Raw genomic sequence first — 16,545 nt, forward strand, 5'->3', positions numbered from 1 at the left:
TGCTATAATTATTTACGACACCTCCGATTAAATTTTGCCAACCTTGAACTTCATGTATGGGCATTAGAGCATACCGTGATTTTTTACCACTGTTTTTTTGCTTAACATTATCTTTAATTAATGTGGCATAATGATAGTTCTTAGTAAGTTAGGTAAGACCTCTCACTTTGTTTTTCTTTTGCAAGCATGTCTTAGCTATTTCTGACCCTCTCCATTTCCATATAATTTCATGACATACATTTTTAATCCTCGTAAAATTGCTAGACGTTTTATTATAATTGCATTCTGTAGATGAACTTAACAAGAATTCACACCTTTAAATACATCTTTGTAGACAAGAGTATTGGGCATTCTTCTATTAAATTAGATTTGCTTTCATTTGTCTCAACAATACTTTGTAGTGTAGTTTACTCATTTTGCACATCTTTTATTTAAATTATTCTTTTGTATTTGATGTATTTTGATACTACTATAAATTGCATTGTTAAATTCCATGTTCTTTATTTGGCTGAAATAATATAAATTATGTTTACATATTTGTTTTGCATTTTTAAATTAATATATCTATGGATTACTAATTCGTCTATGACTGAAGTCAGTTTTACTTGATCATATTTAAATTCTTATACCTTTTCCCACTTTTTAATATCTTATTGCCCTAATCCAGGTCCCTAGTACACTGGTGAATGTAAGTAGTGAGAACACAGTTGGCTTTTCATCCTCATCTCAAACAGTATTTTGTCCCTCAACATAATGGTTGCTAAAGTGGTTACTTTCTCCTAGTTTACTAAAGACCCTTACCATCTCTTGTGCCTATTGAACATAGTAAGTACCTTTATATTATATCAATTTCATAGGTAATATTAGTTGATGTAAATATTAAATTGAAATTTTAATACTAAAATTAATGCACATTAGCTCATGAATGTATTGACCTTTACTTAGTCACTAGATAAAGGTACCTATATTTTCTTCAGGTAGTTTTCATCAATATTCAAAATGATATTGATCTTCAATTTCACTTCCTTGTAGTGGCCCTGTAAGATTCTAATATGTAAGTCATGTAATGTCATGGAATAATTATGCAATATTTCTATAATATTTATATAATTTATTCCTCAATTCTATGAATTATATGGAATAACTCACTGCTAAGGCATCAAGCATGGTGTTTTCAATTTTAATAATAAACTTATTTAATAATTTTGTGACTATAATTTATATTTTATGTCAGTTTCATAGATTGTAATTTCCTATTTATTTCTATTTTATTGATATTTAAATTTATTTTAGTAAAAAAATAGTGGTATCAGATTTTTATTTCTGATATATATCTTTGTGTCTTCTTTTTTTGTCATTTATCAATTCCACCTACTGTTTTATTATAAATATAATTCATTAATATTAATAATACTAGTCTTTTCAGAAAATGAACTTTTAGATTTTTACTCTATTGTGTGTCATATCACATTTATTTCCATTTTTATATTTATCAATTTACTCATTCTCTTTTCTTTGGGTTTAATTTTTAAATTCATGATCTAGATTTTTAGATTATTGATTTGGGGGCTTTGTTTTCTTCTACATGCACTTCAATATTAATCTCTCTGTTTAAGTGAGTTTAGATGCTCCCAACAAGTTTTATATGGCATACCTTAATTACTATTCAGTTAAAATAGTTTCAAATTTAAATAATGTTTTTAACCTATGGGAACATTGCATGTGTACTGAATAATTTTCAGACAGGATTTATTAATAATCTGTGTGACTTTATTTATAGCTCAGTTCCAATATGTTTGCAGGACATATGTTGATGATGACGACACTTTGAAATGTGTTGACATTGTTTTATGGGCCAACACATGGTTGGTTTTGGTAAATACATAAAATATTTGGGCATATTCCATGTGCCCTTAAAAATAAATATTGTTTGCTCATTGTGAGCACACTGCTCTTATTTTCTATATATTTACTATTTTTTAACATTTTGCTGTATCAACTACTAGAGTTATTTGTCGAAATCTGGCAATATGATGATTTATTTCTCAAATGTAGAGCTATTTAACTATTAGTTCTTAAAAATTAAGAGTACCTTAACTCATATTGCCCTTTATTTTACCTTCTTGGAATATTGTCATTTGTGATTTTATTTAAGGAGCATTTTAAATTGCAAGATAAATATTTCAGTATTCTTTTATTGTTCAATATTTATTTACATTTATTAACATATTTTCCATTTTTACTGCCTGTTTCAATTCCTTCTTCATTTTCATTGTTTTACATTTCTATTTCATCTGGACGCACCTTTCTTGTCTCTGAAAAAGTATTTTCATCTGTTTTAGAATGTAAATGTCATGGCAGTTATTTCCTTTCACCACTTTCATTACGGAATGTGATTGTTTTTGTACGTATTGTTTCTGTCCAAAAGCTAAAGAATTACCTGTATTTACTCCTTTTACATTAACGTGTACTTTTCTCCATTTGCTTTTACAATTTGTTTATTTAACTTTATTTTTTCATAGTTTTACTAGAGGTTTCATGGGGCTGCCCTACAGGTCAGAATGCTGGCTCCTCCAAATATGGCTGCCTTTGTGTATTTTGATGTTTTCACACAGGATCATGCATTATGGTTTATAAACTGTAAACTATTTTATAGTTTATCTGCATTTTTTTGTATGGGAGGGTTGATTTTCATCAATTCTTTAAAATTATAAGAAATAGAACCTTCTTAAAGATTTTACAGAACAAAAATTAATTCATATGTACAAATTGTCATGATTTGGACCAAAACAGGTTACTTAAATTTAAATGTTAACCAATTACAAATAAAGTATTTATAAACATTGATTGAGTGTCAAGGATATATTAATTTTTAAATGTCATTTTTAATAAAAATTACAATTATCCTAAAATTTTAAAGAGCTACTGATATTTACTTAAGATAATGAGTTTATGTTGATTAAAAAACTAGTTATGAGATGAAAAACGATGGAAGAGTAACAAAAGTAACATAAGAATTTCAATAACTTTAATAAGATTGGGTTTTGTTCTTATCATTATTGATATTAAACTATTTGTCTTCACAAAAAAGATAAAATTTATCTTATTAAAGACAGTAATATGCATTTATTTATTTATTTATTCACAGAGACAAGGTCTCACTTTGTTGCCGAGGTTGAAATGTAATGGCATGATCATAATTTATTGCCTCCTCAAATTCCTGGGATCAAGAGATCCTCTTGACTCAGCCTCCTGAATAGCTATGACAATAGGCACACACCCCATGCTGTCTAATCTTTTTTAAAAAATTCTTTTCTAGAGGCTACGTCTTACCATCTTGCCCAGGCTTGTCTTTGAACTGGCCTAAAGCCATCCTCCCACCTCAGTCTCCCAGAAATGTTTATTTTAAATAACACTGATTTAAGATCTGTATGCATTTTAAGTACATATTCAAAAAGGGCATGAATAATTATTTGTGTGTTAAATGAACCTCCTTGAAATTACAAATCAAAGACATTAAAGATAAAGAAATAAGACTGATGCAAACGAGTTTGTTCAGTTCCCATAGAAGTCACCTTTTTGTGTTTTGAAGTAGATATAATGTGTAATTTATTAATGAAGTACTTGTGAAACTAATGGTAGAAATCGCAAAGTATAATTTTGTGGATAGTCACATAATGAAACATTAAAGTACATAAACTGATACAATAAAAAATTAGATCGTTTTTATTTTCAATGTATTTATTTACAGAAATTGTTCAATCAGTTTAACTTTTCTTTGAAATCAAAATACACATCAAAAATTCAAAATATTTCTTTTAATGGCTATCATAATTCAGTAATCTAAAGATAATATCTAGACTAGTTAATGTATAAGTTATAAACAAATATTTAATCATGCGTAACCCCAGAATCATGCTCACTGATGTAAATACAATGTATTTTATGCCACTGAATGAAGTAAGAGGAGAGACACAGGGAGAAACTAAGAAATACAGACAGAGAGAGAGACAGGAAAAGAGAGAGGAGGAAAAGAAGCAGTAGGAAGGAGGAGGCAGAGGAATAGGAGACACTATCAAGCATTTCTTTAATATCACTGACTCACAGTACCAAATAGAATTCACTGCACATTAGAATATTAAAAAAAATATTATCTGCTGTCAGAATCCTCGTGGGCTAAATAAAATTCAGATGTTAGCAAAATTTTGTTCTCATTCAAAAATAAATGTAAAATCAAATGTATTTGTCCTTATTTGGTTATTTAAATATTTCAAATACATGTTTTTTATGCTGAAAACTCTAGCTGATTTTCTTTAACTGTTCCCAGTTTGACTCCTACAACAATTCTATATTTATTGTTACTCCTACTCGATAAATTGTGCTAGCTTCCAAAGAATGTTTCTTTCCTGTCTGTGTTTCAGCTCCTCATGCTTCTAGTCATTAAGTTTTCTTTTTATATATATACATGTGAAAAATTATTTAGGGGTAGTGCATTATCATTATCTCTAAAATAATTTTGAGTGAGAAAAATAGCCAACTGTATTTCTTACTAGCAATTTTCAAGATAATATGCTGTTTCCTTAAAAAATCAATAAATACAAGCTTTTGTACGTGGCTAGTTTAAATTAAAGGTTTGTTGTTTTGTTTGTATTGTTTTAATTTGATCAGAAAATTATATGTGTTTCTTTCATATTTTTATTAGCAGTAGTTTCTTTCCATATGACTCCATGGGAAAGAGAATAAACACATTACCATTGAGGCCTGGTAATAATATTTTACTAGCATAAATACATGAGTAAACTCAAAAATATCCTGAGTATTTCAGATTGCTAGAACAGATATATTCACTGTTAATAATTAATGCAAAAAATTAAGGGTTTGTTATCATTATGTCCAGAAGTGGCCCAATAGACCCAATAATTATATAATATATTCACTGGTCATCCAGAATAAAGGCTGATATACTCCAGTCACTAGTTTTCTGCTTTGAGTGGGTAACTAGGCAATAATTAAGCTAATAGTCCTGAGAAGTTCATATATAAGTTAGATGATTAGATGACATAATAGTTTAAAATCAATGTCACATAAATACAATATTAAGGACAAGTCATTTAACAAAGATTTTCACAAAGATTGTTCATAAAGACTAATTTACCAAGTTCACTTTCATCAAAATTAAAATGATTGTAAAGTAATGGAAATAGTCTCAGTTTTTTAAGGTATTTTTTGGTATTTTTTCATGTATTGTAATATGCAAACATTTGCTTGAATCACTTTATTAAATAAAATTAAAATGGTATTTTAGTTAGCAAAATTATAATTAAAAATTTAATGGTGTAATTTTAATTAGTGTAAATTAAGAGTTTACATATTTGTGTATTCTAAAATATTATTTGCCACTACTCACAGTCCTTTGCTTATAATTCATTAAATTCATTATTTTGTGTACTGATTTTTCTCCTAAAGGAATTGTAAGTAATATATATATAATATATACATACATGTATATAATTAATCTGTATGTATACAGATGTATACATATACAAAGTGTGTATGTATATGGTATATCATTAGTGCAATTTTGATCTATGCTTCCTTAGCATTTTACATTTCTGTACATATAAAAGACAAAAATTAAAAATGCTTTGGCAAAATATCTTCTCACATACACACCTGCTTTCTTTACAGTTTAATAATTAACTAATCTGTATATATATATGGATGTATACAGTATATATGTATACTATATATGTATATACATATGCAACGTATGCATATGTGTGTGTGTATATATATATGTATATACATATACAGTATTGTAAAAACATCACCACAATCAAGATCTTGACCTTATCCATTATTCTCATCATTTTTCTTTAAGCTCCTTTGTAATCCCTCCTTACCACCCCTGCTAATTACCAGATAACAGGCAACCACAGATTTACTTTCGTCACTATAGATGTTTAGAATTTTCAGTTTTGTATATATTTGTTAGCATGTCTTATTTATGCTTCTTTCAATCAGCATAATTGTTTTTCTGTCAATACACATTTGTATTGTTCAATAGTATTCCATCATATGCATATTCCACAATGAATTTATCCATTCACTTGTTGATAGGAATTTGGGTTTTATGGTATTCAGTTCTGAACTATTAAAAATAAAGTTGCTGTGGACATTTATTTACAATCATTTTATGAAAATATGCAATCAAACATAAAAGCATGATTCTCTTTTGACTAAACATTTTCAATAATGGTGTATTAAGTACAAACAGCACTAATTTTCAAAATTTACACTTCACATACTGGAAAAATTTATTATACATGAAATTAAGAGGGAAACAAAGAATTTTCCATTTCTGTTTATGAATGAGAGAAAGTCAAACCAGTAAAAATTCAAAATTTAAAGGAAAACTACCAGTTGTTATGTTTCACATACCCTGAAAAAATTTAAACACCAGCATAGAAAATATAATATCTCAAAATATGCAACACTATTTATTTAAATTAAATGAATACTCATTAGTAATAAAATTATTGCATTTTCTTATTTTTCTGCAAATCACCAAAAAGCTCATGACAGACTAACAATTCCAAAGGAATTGGTTGGAGTACCACTGACTAACAAGAAGTACTTTATGTGCTTGCTAAAACACAAAATACATAAATTTCTGTTCTTTTATTCTTACTTATTTTTCCCATTAAATCTACCACTTCCTCAGAGTGTATTTGTATATATGTCTATTTTTTGTGCATACATTATAGTCATACATACATATCTACATAGATGTATGTGTACAAACACGCAAATGCATATATGGACACACATACATGGTTTTATATTAACTTTTTTTTTACTCTCAGATTTGCTTAGACTGTTCACATTCTTTCGCACTTATTCTCTGTATTGTATTATTCACATGCATAACTATATTCATCTTTTAATTTTTTCATAGTTTTTCCATTACCCATATATGTTTTTCTGACCATTAATCATCAGTGTAATTTTAATCTACACTTTCTTATCACTTTACATTTCTGTACATATCAAAGACAAAAACTAATAATCTTTGGTAAAATATCTTCTCATACACATACCTGCTTTACAGATTAAAAGCCCCTGATGTAAGAGCATAAATTCTTTTAAAAATTAATATTATTGGCTAAAAGAGAACTTAGAACAATATAGTATTTACCAAAGGGTTTCCCAAAAAGTCAGAAATGGTGGTCATTAAATTAAAATTGTGAGAATCATCATTTCATCTATTTTTATAAGTTGAATTGTATCTCCTCCCCTAAATTTTGACATCTTAATTGTTATTACTTCAGATTATTACTTTTTCTGAAAGTAGACTCATTAGAGATGAAATTACTTGCTTTAAGATAAAGTAACAATCAGTAAAATAGACTCTTCATTTATTATAAGTGGTGTCCTTATACAAAGAAGAGAGAGAGACAAGAAAATACCAGGTGATGACAAACACAGAAATGGGAGTGATGCAACTGAAATCCAAGGAATAAGAAGAATTAATGGTGTGATGGTTAATATTGGTTATCAACTTGGTTGGACTGAAAGATGCAAAGTATTCTTTCTGGGTGTGTCTGTGAGGGTGTTGACAAAGGAGATGACATTTTTTTGTCAGTGAACAGCAAAAGGCAGTCCTCAGCTTGGGTTCTGCCTTTCCCAGTCCATTGACTCAATCTAATCAGCTGCTAATATGGCCAGAATAAAAGCAGGCAGAAAAACATCAAACACTAGACTGGCTTAGCCTTCCAGTCTGCATGTTTCTCCCGTGCTGGATGCTTCCTGTTCTCAAACATCCAACTCCAAATTCTTCAGCTTTTGGACACTTGGGCCATCAACCACAGACTGAAGTCTGCACTGTAGGCTTCTTTACTTTTGAGGTTTTGGAACTGGCTCCCTTGCTTCTCAGCTTGAAGAAGGCCTATTGTGGGACTTCATCTTGTGAATGTGTGAGTCCTTAATGAATTCCTCTTTATATATACGTGTATCCCATTATTTCTGTCCTTCTAGAGAACCCTGACTAATAAAAATGGACACAACCAGAATCTAGAAAAAAGTAACATGAAATATCTAGAAATAAAATTTAACAAAAGAAATGAATGATCTCTATACTAAAAAGTGTCATACATTGATTAAAAAAAACGAAAACACAAATAAAGGGAATGATATACCATGTAAACGGATTGAAAAAAAATTTATATTGTTAAAATGCTCATGCTACCCAAAGCAGTCTACATATTCAATGCATCCTCTTTCTAAGTACTACTATTATTTTTCAAGAAAGTAGAAAAAATAATCCTAAATTTTGTATGAAACTACAAAAGACCCTGAATAATTAAAGCAGTCTGGAGAAGAAAGAAAACAGCTGAAAGCATCATATGACCTGACTTCAAAATATACTACAAAGATCTAATTACTAAAACAGTATGGCACTGTCACCAAAACAAACCCATAGATTTATAGAACAGAATAGACCACCCAGAAATAATTTGAGACATTGGCAGCCAACTGATTTTTGACAAAGGTGTCAAGAACACACAATGGGGAAATAAGTGTTTCTTCAGTAAATGGTGTTGGGATAAATGGCTATGCACTTGCAGAAGAAGGAAATAAGGCTTATTTCATATCACACATGGAAATCAACTCAAAATGAATTAAAGACTTCAATGTAAAACCCAAAACTATGAAACTACTAGAAGAAAACAAGGGAAAAGCACATAGCTGGTCTGGGAATTTACTTTCTGGATATGACCCCAAAAGCACTGGAAACAAGCAAAATTAGATGCATAGGATTACACCAAATTAAAAAAGTTTTGCACAGCAAAGGATATAATCAACAGAGTGAAAGAAAACCTACAGCTTTATAAATATTTGTAAACTATACATCTAATAAGTGTTATTCAAATTATATAAGGCCATTATGTGTTTATATCAAAATAATATATACACTTTATAAATAGATGTAACTAATATGTATCTTTAAAAATTAGAAATAAAAACAAATTTTTAAAAAGAACATCAGTTTTATCAAAGTAGGACCCCACAGTTATGATCTCATTTAACTGTAATTATCTCCTAGATAGTCCATCTCTAATTACAGTAACATTGGGGATTGGAGCTTTAACATAGAACTTTAGGGAAAGGGCACGATTCAGTCTAAAGCAGAGAATAAATACAAAAATTTACTGGTGCATAGATATATATACACACACATAGATATATATGTACAAACACATACATATATATAATGTATATGTTTATATAATATATTACATATTACATAAAGAATATATAATATATAAGTATATATTTATATATAATATATACATATAAAATTTATATATTTATACATATATGTATATATTTTATATACCTATATTACATATAAATATGTATGTATACATATATTGTACATAAATATACATATACAATATACATTTATAATATATACTACACATACATATGTATTTTATATATATGTACAAACACATATATATATATAATACAATGTAAATACATATTATTTATGTAATATGTAATTACATTATATATTATATATGTATGTGTTAATACATGTATAAATTTATGTATGTGTTTATACATATACATATGGTGTGTGTGTATATATATATATACACACTATACATATATACACCATACATATATATAATATATATACACACACCATACATATATGTATAAACACATGCATATATTTTATATATATATCTCTCTCTCTCCAAATAACTCAATAGCAATAAAACAAATAACCAGATTTTAAAATGGGCAAATGGCCTCAATAGACACTTCTGTAAGAAAGAAATACAAATATCCAACAAGTACATAGGTATAAGAGAATATGCTCAACATCACATATCAGGGAAATTCAAATTAAATCCACAGTGAGATATAACCTGATATCTGCCAGAATGGCTACCATGAAAAAGATGAAAGATGACTAAGTGAAAAAAATGAAAGATAACAATATACAAGGGCTCCCTTTTCTCCACATTCATGTCACAAATGTGGAGTAAAGGGAGCCTTTGTACACTGTTGCTAAAAATGAAAATTAGAACAGCCATTATAAGAAACAGTAAGGGAGTTATTCAAAAATTTAAAAATAGAACTATTATATAATATATGGAACTATTATATAATCTATAATAGAACTATTATATAATCCAACAATTTCATTACAGGAGATATATATCCAAAAAAAATGAAGTCAGGCTCTTCAAGAGATATCTACACTTCCATATTTATTGAAGCATTTTTTACAATAGCCAAGATATGGAGTCAATATGAATGTCCATTGGCATGTCCATTAGCAGATACATAGGTAAATAAATGTGATACAGATACATAGTGGAATGTTATTCAGCCATAAAAGAGGGAAATCTTAGACTGGTGCAGTGGTTCACACCTGTAATCCCAGCACTTTGGGAAGCCAAGGTGGGTGAATCACCTGAGGTAGGGAGTTCAAGACTAGCCTGGCCAATGTGGAGAAACCCTGTCTCTACTGAAAATGCAAAAATAGCTGGGTGTGGTGGTGGGTGCCTGTAATCCTAGCTATTCAGGAGGCTGAGGTAGGAGAATTTCTTGGGCCCAAGAGACCGAGGTTGCAGTGAGCTGAGATTGCACCATTGTACTCCAGCCTGGGCAACATGGTGAGATTCCATTTCAAAAAAGAAAAGGGGGGGTGGAATCTTGCCATTTGCAATAACATAGATGATCTGGAAGGATATTATGTTCAATGTAATAAGCTAGGAATAAAAAGACAAATACTGCATGATATCACTTGTATGTGGAATATAAAACAGTTGAACTCACAAAAAAGAGAGTTGAATGGTGCCTACCAGGGCCCAGGGAAAGAAGGTAGAAGAGGGAGATGTTCGTCAATTAGTATAAAGTTGCAGTTAGAAAAAATAAAACCCAGGGAACAACAGAGAAGCATGGTGACTGTAATTAATATCAAGGTACTGTATGTCTGAAAATTGTTCAAAGAGTAGATTTTAAATGTCCTTCCCACCACAAAGCAATATAACCATATAACAAAATTGCACATGCACCCTTTATATTGACGCAAATAAAAAGATAGGTGATATAAGTGTTAACGAATTTGATTTAGTCATTCACAGTGCGTACATATATAAATGCATCACATTGCACATCATGAAAGAAATATATGCTATTTTTTGTCAAGTAAAAATGAAACAGTATAAGACTGCAGCCTCAACCACTACCTGTGTTTTCAGCCTGCTGGCCTGTCCTACAGATTTCAGATTTGTCAGACCCCACATTAAAGTGAGCCAATTCATGAGTGCCAGAATCTATGAAACTGTGACAGGCTCACACTTGTTCATTTCAAAGTGGGGTAAAATACTATGTGGCTCTACTAAAAGTATTTCTGATTTCTTCCCATATCTCTGGTTTAGGTATAAACCTCATTATGCCATTAATATAGAAACTAGAATTACTTGTTTTTAAATTTTGCAAAAGTCAAGAAAAGATTTAACAATGATTTGTTGAAATAAATTAGCTAAGGAAATCAGAAAGAGGCAATTCAAAAATAATTTTCAATTTTTTTCAAAAGCATATTTTACTCTTATTTATAAAGATAATGTCTTTAATTGTGCCAGTCTATGTTTTGCTGTGGAAGTGCACACGCGCGCGTGCACGTGCACACACACACACACACACACACACATGCACACTAAGCATTTGAGGAAAAATAAAGCCAAAGTGTTTGGCCTTTGAGCTATCCCATAAGTTATTGATAAAATACTAGTAGGCGAATAATACAGTTTGGCTTTGTCCCCATACAAATCTCATCTAGAATTGTAGCTCCAATGATTCCCATTTGTTGAGGAAGGAACATAGTGGGAGATAATTGAATCATTGGGCGGTTTCTTCCATACTGTTCTTGTGGTAGGTAATAAGTCTCACAAGATCTGATGGTTTTATAAGAGGTTTCCTCCTTTGCTTGGCTCTCATTCTTACTTGTCTTCTGCCATGTAAGACGTGCCTTTCACCTTCCACCCTGATTGTGAGTCTACCCCAACCACGTGGAACTGTGAGTCCATTAAGCCTCTATTTCTTTATAAATTACCTAGTCTCAGATATGTCTTTATCAACAGAATAAAAACAAACTAATACATCAAATATCTGAAATTCCCAAATGACAGTCAAATGAAAGCTGTCCTAAATTTGACCAACATAAAATAATCTCTTTAGCACATTTATACAATTTAGTGTCATTTATAGTTTTTACAATAGAAATAAACATGAAAGTAGGATTAGAGGTACAAAGGTACTGCCAAGTGTTTGGCTTAAAACTGAGTCATTTAAAGTAAGACACTTTATTATGTGGTAAATATAGTGATAGTAAACAATTATTACGGAATAAAATTTAAACAATCACCTTCACCTATTTTTGTTTAAAAACCATTGTGTTTTGTTCCATATTATTTTAAATATCAAAAGAAAGAATATGCTGTCAACTTTAAGGAATGAAATCAAGTTTATAGTACAGAAATTTTTCAAAACAATGTTAATAGTTTCTTTCCTTGTTAAAGACTCTTCGGGACTAAGTATCTTAGGTGATGACCCTTCTAGTTCTTATCCACAAACCATTTTTCCACTCCCTTGCTATACCCCAATTTTCTAAGTAAATGCTGCTAAACTATAAACTAATCATGTTGCTCCTATGTCCTATACCATGACGCAGACAAAAATAAGATCATCCATATCTTCTGATAATTTGAATAGGGAACAATTCTCACAAGAAAACTGATGTTAAATATTTTATACTGTATGTGCCTCAGTCCTGTAATGCTGCTATAGCAAAATACCTGAGACTGGGTAATTTATAACTTATTTCTCACATTCTGCAGCTGGAAGTCCAAGATCAAGACACTGACAGATTTGGTGTCCGCTGTGTTCTCTGGAAGGGATGAATGCTGTGTTTCTCTTGGCAGAATGATCTGGAGGGCAAAAAGAACAAAAGAGTGATGATCCTACCCACCTCTTTTACAAAGTTGCCCATATCATTCATGAGGGCTTTGCCACATGACTTAATCACCTCCTAAAGGCCTTCCCTCTTAATACTATCACACTGATAATTAAATTTCAACATACGAATTTTGAAGTACACAATCAGATAGATCATAGCAGTGTGTATATACATATGGATATGTAGTCATATGTTTTTCTTTCCCTTTTGTGTCAGTCTTGATTTTTTGAAACATGAGAAATCAATGGCCTTTAGATTTGATTTACTGGACTTCAGGAATGAATATTATTGCATACAATGAAATGATCTATACTTATTACTCTACTGTTATATAAGGTTTAATTTATAATTCTCTAGTGTGCTATAGTGGGATACTTAAATGAGTGAAAATTAGAAACCTTAGACTCTACACATTATGAGGCTTATTCCTTGTCTTTTAAAAAGAATAATGAAACTTGAGAGTATAAAAAATTATTTTTTATAAAATGTAAAGTTGCATAAAATCATGTGCTACTATTATTACTACTTTCTGTATAAGCACTGACCTCAAAATACTGCTTTAAGAATGAGAAACGCATAAGAATGGATTTATAAAAATATGAACGGGGTAATTTATTTTACTTATTTAAAAAGTTGCCCCAACCTTTCAAATAAGTGTAATTTTGTTTATTTATTTGTTTATTTTACACATACATAAACAGGTAAAGAGTTTAAAATTTATATGTGAGGCTTTTTATATTTCTGTTTAGACATTCCTTTAAGATCAACTCTAGTGAATACACAAATCTATCCATATTCAAATTTTTATTTATGAAAAGCTCAAATGGAGTAAACAGCTTATTATTAGTAGCAATAACATGGGAATCCAGACATTTTAAAGGATAGAATATTGTGGAGGTTAAAGGCAACAACAAATATGTTTAAATACAGTAATTAAATGAATGTTAAGCATCAGTTTAACTGTAGGTGAAAAGAAGCACAAGATAATACACTGTAGTATTTTTCAGCACTGCTGCTTTATGATCCTTTTGTGTATGTATTATAGCAAACAACAATTTTCCCAGTATATAATTCTTAACCAAACAGCTTAGGCACTTCTCCAGGAAGTGAGTTGAACAGATTGTGATGAGTTGTAAAACAGAATCCCTGCTGAAACTAATTTGTACTTAAGACTCTTTTCAGGAAAAAAAAAAGTTCTTCATTTATAGTGTAATTGCATGTAAAATTCAGTGATAATTGAATTTCATAAAATTGTCATTAATGAGTTACCAGAACATTTTTCTGCAACACAATCATTAACATGGTTTAATTTGAGAAAAGAATAGAAAAAGTTGCATTTTGTCCAGATACATTTTTATAGGCATATAACATTATCTATTTTTTCTATATTTCGTCAAAGAATATACAATAAAAAATTATTGAAATTGGGCCATTAATTGCATTGCATATTCCAACATTATGAAGAATTTAAAGTGTTCCCCAAATTAATACCAAACTGATACCAGTATATTTCTAGAAACAAATGGTGCAGACCTCAAAAGTCTTTTTTAATTGACATTACTTTATTGCCAATAATATCACAATCTTTAGTTTATCTGTAGCAGTATGAATTGTTAAAGGAAATTGTTCTCCAACTTACTGAACATACTGTGAAATATTCCTTAATAAGTACTTTTACTTAATTAGTAATTCATTTCAAATGACTTTATATAATTACCAAGCATACATAAAGCAACAGCAATATTATATTTTTCTTAAGTTGTTTTTCCCTATATTCATGTCATACTTTTATGTCTTTGGTTTAGCCCTATCATTGATCAAAATCAGACTATTCATGTCTAGTAGCTAGCATGTAACTACAGCTTGATGAGTACTCTAGATATGTTCTTAATATTGTGAACATGTTTTGTATTATATAGTATGGCAAAATCTGACCATGATATATTAAATATCTCTCATCCTAGAGTGGAATATCATTTATGGTATATATGAATGCATGTATATATATATAGGTATGTAAGGATGTATGCCTATATATGTGTATGTGTATACGTGTGTGTGTGTGTGTGTGTGTGTGTATGTGTGTGTGTGTAATGGCAAATTATGATTATTTTAAGAAACTTTTGGAAGATGTATATGTTGCATTTGTTGACCGTTATTTAATGGAATATGGAACCAGTAACAAAAACAGAATGGTATTGGTATTGTTACAGTTTTCAAGTGCATTTTGTATTTTATTCAAATAATTTTTTTCAGTCAGCATTTTTGTTTGTTTCTTTTTATCTATATCTTAGGTAAATTTCTCACTCATATCCTGAGTTATTTTTTAGATTTATTTGCATACTTTTTCAGAATTCTTTTATATTTCACTGAGTGTCTTTAGAATTAATGATTTGAATGATTTCCCCTCCATGTTGTGAGGTTGTTTTAATTAGAATCTGTTGCTGGAGAATTAATGTGTTCCTTGGAGTTGGCATAACTCCTGGATGTTTATGTTTCCTTTGTCTTTATGTCAATATATGTATATCCACTGTAATACTTGCTTTCTCCATTTTTTTGAATTTGCTTTCCTGGATGAAAATTTTTTCCTTATTATGAATCTATGGTATTGGTTCAGTAGGGTACTTTGAGTTTGATTCTGAATGCATGTAGTAGTTTAACCTCTGGATAATTTATTTGGCTGTAAGTGTCATTAATGATATCTATGATTTCATCAATGTCTTAGAGTTCAGTTATTAGTGGAAGCTGTGGTGCAGGTTTTCTGGGAAGTGGGACACCCAGAGAAGCTAGTCTTCAGGCCCCAGTGGTGGGAGTAGTGGGCTGATCATGGCTGTCCTTGGGCCTCAGGGTGGCACACACTCCCACCAGTAGTGGGGCCAGGCAGGCCAATTCTTGGACCTTTAGATGGCTTACTCTGATGCTGATAATTGCAACAGTGGGCCAGGAAGATGGAAAGGTTCTCAGGCCCATGGGCAGATGGTGTGCAGTGGCTGTGACATAAAAGTCCTCTGGGTTCCAAGCTGTGTACACTGGTATTGATAGTGGCTGTGAATGGCTATGCAGGCTGAGTAGTTGGCTCAACCTCAGACTCCTGAGAGGAATGTTTGTGTATCGCTGGTGGTGAATTTGGCTAGTCAATCACCTGGCTCCAACTAGGCTCTAGGATTGCAGGAATTCATGGTACAAATGTCAACTGTTGTGGATCTCTGGCTTAGCCACAACAGGGGTAAGTGTCAAATACTCTGGCAGGTGGTGAGTGTCAAACCAGACCAGACTGACATGTCTTTAGGTCCCCTGATGGTGTGTACGGGTGCTGGCTGTGGGAGGCAGAGGTGGGATGATTCTCAGGCCACTAAAAAAATGCTTGGGTCAGAAGTAGCAGCATGGCTGGGGCCTGCCACTGGGGCAGGCAATGCCACCTTCAGTGATGGCAACTTAGGCTGACAGGTAGAGAGTACATGCACCATTCACACCTCAGTCCTGGTGGCCCTCACACCCAGATGCAG

Source organism: Cebus imitator, unplaced genomic scaffold (genome assembly GCF_001604975.1).
Source record: "Cebus imitator isolate Cc_AM_T3 unplaced genomic scaffold, Cebus_imitator-1.0 Scaffold301, whole genome shotgun sequence".
In the NCBI taxonomy this organism is placed as follows: Eukaryota; Metazoa; Chordata; class Mammalia; order Primates; family Cebidae; genus Cebus; species Cebus imitator.